The 5,198-nt window shown below is 42.7% G+C and overlaps 1 pseudogene; it reads right to left on the minus strand.

The window, feature by feature from the left end:
* Window positions 1-391: 391 nt before the first annotated feature.
* LOC147957919 (uncharacterized) lies at window positions 392-4,790 on the minus strand (annotated as a pseudogene).
* Between the last annotated feature and the right edge of the window lie 408 nt (window positions 4,791-5,198).

Genomic DNA, 5,198 nt, shown 5'->3' on the forward strand with positions numbered 1-5,198 from the left:
TGTCAATGTAAGTCCAGTCAACCCATCTCATATCACTAACTATGGGCTTCTTGTCCAGGAGCACAATCTCATAGAAATCTTGATGTTCCTTTGTGTGGAACCTGTAGTCTACAGCAGTCCTCCTTCTGGTGGCATATGGGTCTATCTGCCTCCATAGCCTGAGACCTGCATCCTTCCTTAGCTTCATGTTCTCAGCCACAGGATGTGTATCATCATGATCTGGGATCTTGGGTTTCAATTTTCTAAGCACTTGCGCTTCTTCTTCTTCTTCCACTTCAGTCACTGGGGCCTTGTTCTTCTCAGTAGCTGGTATGTTCCTAGTTGATCCCTTGGGTGCTACAGGCTTAGAAGCTTGAGCAGCAACAATGGCCTTCGGGACAGTCTTGGGCTTTTATGGAGCAGCCCCTGACTTGATGGCATCCCCCATCAACTTCTGAGCTTCGGGAGCTGGTGCAGCATCTTCTTCATCCTCATCTGAATCCCTGACCATGGATGGTCTGCCAATTACTCTGGCCATGGTCTTCTTGACCCTTTCCTTCCTCTTCTTGCCTTCAGCAGCCTCCTTTTGTTCAAGAGTGAACTCAATGGTTTCCTGTGTTGAGTCTCTGGCTTTGGATATTGGGATCCTTCTAGCTGGTGCCTTCTTCTTCATACCTGGCTTGGTTGAAGCTATTGTGCCAAACTCTTTCTTGACAACCTTTTTCCTTGAAGTGACTTCCTCATCAGCCACAAAATCTTCATCTTCTGAATCTGAATTACTTTTCCTCCTCTGCCTAGTAGCAGCCTTAGGCAGGTTGCCAGGAGTACTTCCGCTCCCATCATCATAGATGTCAGAGGGACTAGTGCCCTCACTTAAGTGAACCTGTTCTTCAGACCTGTTTTGGTTGTCACTGTTGTCTGACATGGCTGAAAGCTGAAAGCTGACCGTGTGAATAGATATAGTTGAGACGGAGTGGATGAGCATAACAAAGTGCAGAGATTTTGCAAAACAAATGAGTCAAAAACATAGTTTTAGTTTTCTACATAAGTCATTTCGGAGCTATCAATTTTTTAAAATCAGCGACACCGAAGCAATATTAGAGTCTAACCTAGTGAAATCGGTCAGACCGAGACACAGTTCGGTGACTCCGAGATTGCTAGGGTTTCACTGAGAATCAAACTATGTCACACCAACTTGTAAGTTTCGGTTAGACCGAATATCACAAGTGCAATGGCCTGGGCCAAACAAGTGAGACTGATTTCTACAACTCAATCGGTCCGAGATGAGTTCAGCGGAAACCTAACCCTAAGTTTTCAAATCAAAACTAATCTAAAGGAGTTTTTGATTGGATAGAAGTATCTCAAACGTGGTAAGATTCATGGCATTGACCTAAGTGTAGGCATCAGAGGTAAAGATTGCACAAAGGGGTAGAGTTCATACCCTTACTCGATGGTGAACTCACTTTGGTGACAACGGTGGCGAATATTCCGTTGACGGCAGCGGAGACCAGTGGCAGGAGGTCGCTGGCGATGGAGGAGACGATCCGGAGACCTCGAGTCGGCAGAGCTGGATAAGCGCGGGCGAAGGGTTTGGAAGAAATTTCCAAAATTCGACCCGTGGGTATATATATCCAGACCCTGTCAGTGTGACCAAGTTGAGCAACTCGGTGGCACCGAGATGCACAATCGCAAGCGGTTACTGCAACTCGGTGAGACCGAACTGTTCAAATCGGTTGCACCGAGATTGAAACCTAGATGAACTCAATGAACTCGGTATGACCGAATGGAATGAATCGGTCACACTAAAATACATCAAGAGGTTTTGGAAGTTTAGGTCTATGACGAATCGGTGGCTCCGAGTGCTCCTCACCCAGAGGGTTCGAATCTTACTTGATTAAATTTGTGATGTAGTATGAATAGAGTTTAAGAAGAGAAAAGTATAGATAGCTAGAGGGTGTACTTAGGCATTCTTGTCCATCCATTTGGAAAGAGAAAAGATCAAACAATCAAAGCAACAAATGTATGTCCTTGAATGAAGAAAATTATGCATCCAGCATGCTCACACAATAAGATGGCAAATAAAATATGTGGCAAAGCATGCACAAACACTCTAGCATCTATCAAGTAATTGACGATGACTAGGTCATCTATATATGAGTATATTGACTTAGGAGTCAAATGAGAACATTTGATCGTTTAAGCACAAGTGGGGTTACCACTTTTACATAAAGCGTTGTTGTGTTCACACCATTAGAGTTGCTTTAGCTCAATTCTTAGAGTAAAGCTCCCCCTAGATGTGATATCCCCTTTTTAGGGGGATGAACTAACCTTGGGTTTTTCCGATGATGACTTCATGTAGATGTTGAAGATGTGGATGCTCAATGTTGATGTAGATTTTTTTGGAGCAATCCATTTGAGTGAGTTGTACTTTCAATACCTACATGGGTTAGTCCCACAAGGAACAAACAAGGATACCCATAGACATAGACTGCAGTACACACAAGATGACGTCCATGAAAGCATTAGGTTACCTTGTCCCTTGACTTACCAACAAGAGGGTTTGTGACTCCTTGAACTAGTGCAATATGTGGAAGTTGATTGCACTTGTCCTTGCCAATATGAATATGAGTGAAGTAGAACTTGATGGGATACATCATCTTGATGGGAATCCTTGGGGTTCTAGATGTACTTGATGAAGTAGAACTTGACGTAGTCTTGGGAACCCACTTGACCAAGGCCTTTGGAGCTTATTCAAATGCATCAATCTCCTCTTGAAGCTTGTCCTTTTATTTTAGCTTGCGGTCTTGTGGTGGAAGATCATCTTGAGCTTGTGTCCCCTTGAAGGAAGTAGGAGCATACTTCTCTTGTTGAGGAACAAACTTTGTCTTGGGGTATTGATCTTCTTCCCACTCAACTCCATTGGCATTGAACTTTCGTTCAAAACCAACACCTTGATTCTTCCGGTGCCTCCCTTGCTTGTGTACAATTTTCTCAAATTGCTTACTTCCAGCAAGGCTTTTGTAAACGCCTTTCTCTATAATTCCCTTCATTAAGCTATTTTCTTGCTCAAGTGTAGCTTGGCTAAGAGAATCATTAGTGGAATCAAGAGAACTACTAGAATCAACAATATTAGATTTAGCATGATTATTGTTACTACTAGAAGATGAATCTTTCTTACTCTTGTTGCTAGATTTTACTTGTGACATGTAAGTAGACAAGAGTAAACGCTTGGCAATGTAAGAAGAACTTTTCTTCTGAAGATCATCATTGATAGCTTTTAAGAACCCATGTTCTTGCTCTAGGTTGAGCTTCTCGAAGCGTAGCTTCTCATGAGTTTTTAAAAGTTCTCGATGATCTTCCAAAGTAGTTTCATGAGCTAACTTAAGAGTGTTTAGTTCTTTAGTTAGACGCTCAATCTCCTTCTTATCATTTTCATTCGTTTCATCTTGATTAGCATGATTAATAGTAGTTTCAACATAGTTTTCATCACTAGCATTGTCAACAAGTAACTCATCATCACCTAGCAAATCATCTTCATCACTACTGAAATCAATATACTCGGGGTGTGATACCTTGGGGCCTTTAGCTATGAAGCATCTTCCAATTCCTTCATTTGGTGAGTCAAATATGTCATAGGAGTTGGTTGACACAAGTGCAAGACCGGCAACACCTTCATCTTGAGTATATCCGGAGTCGGAGTGATAACTTCTCTTGGACTGGTGGTCGGAGTCAGAACCGGATACCCATTCACCAACATGAGCTTGATGTCTTCGTTTTGTATAGCTCCTTGATGACTTGTCCTTCCTTTCCGAATCCTTGCTTCTATGAGAGGTTCTTCATTCATGACGATCATCTCTACTCCTTCTCTCTCCTGGAGGTGATTCTTCTCTTCTACATCTTCTTTTAGGTGAGTCTTCTTTTCTTTTGTATGGGGTCGTACACTCATTGGAGTAGTGTCCGGGTCTTCCACAATTGTAACAATTACATTCATGACTAGAAGATCTTTTGTCATGGTAGGATCTTGATTTGGGACTTCTCTCTTTGCTTCTACTCTTGTAGAATTTGTTGAAGTTCTTCAACATTAAGGTCAGTTCCTCATTGAAGACTTGTTTTTCACTTGATGTGGCAGGAGCATCTCATGAGGCTTTATAAGCACCACTAGACTTGGTGTGAAGCTCTTCTTTGTCCTTGAGTGACATCTCATGAGCAACAATTCTTCCAATGACTTCCGTTGGCTTGAGATCTTTGTAATTGGGCATCATTTGGATTAATGTGCACACGGTATCATATTTTCAATCCAAGGCTTTTAGGATCTTTTTGATGATGAATCTGTCAGTCATCTCTTCACTTCCTAAGCCGGCAATCTCATTTGTGATGAGAGCAAGCCTAGAGTATATTTCAGCGACACCTTCACCATCCTTCATTTTGAACTTTTCAAGCTGACTTTGAAGCACATCCAACTTGGATTCCTTGACGGAGTTGGTACCTTCGTGCATATCAATCAAAGTATCCCAAATTTCCTTTGCATTCTCAAGACGGCTGATTTTGTTGAATTCTTCGTGGCACAATCCATTGAAGAGGATATCGCAAGCTTGAGCGTTATATTGCAGCATTTTCAACTCTTCCGCGGTTGCTTCACAATTTGGTTCTCTCGCATCGAAGAATTCACCTTGCAAACCAATACACACAATAGCCCAAACGGCGGGGTTATGTCCAAGAACATGCATTTTCATCTTATGCTTCCAACTAGCAAAATTAGTACCATCAAAGTAAGGACCTCTAGGGTGGTAATTTCCCTCGCTAGACGCCATACTCTCTTGGTTGTGAACCAAGGCTATGATCACCAAAGCTATGGAAATCAAGGAAAATGGAGACCAAAGCTCTGACACCACTTGTAGGATCGAAAGTATGTCTAGAGGGGCACTACTAGGGAAAACCCTAGTAGTAGCGCGGGTTTTGAGGCTATCAGCAGCGCGGGCAGCCGCGCTACCAATAAGGCGCTACAGCTAACTGTTAGTAGTAGCGCGGTCTGTACCCGCGCTAGTACTATTGACTATATCAGCAGCGCGTTTCCGGAACGCGCTACTATTAATTAGCTGTAGCGATTTCCTGACCCCGCGCTACTGCTATATCTTTCATCATTTCCCCCCGGCTTCCTACCCCGTTTCAGCTTCAATAAACTGCAATTTGCAGATACTAGGTACTACTAGATATCAATT

The sequence above is a fragment of the Triticum urartu genome, chromosome 7A (assembly GCF_056163025.1).
Source record: "Triticum urartu cultivar PI428250 chromosome 7A, HENAU_Tu73, whole genome shotgun sequence".
NCBI classification, from domain to species: Eukaryota; Viridiplantae; Streptophyta; class Magnoliopsida; order Poales; family Poaceae; genus Triticum; species Triticum urartu.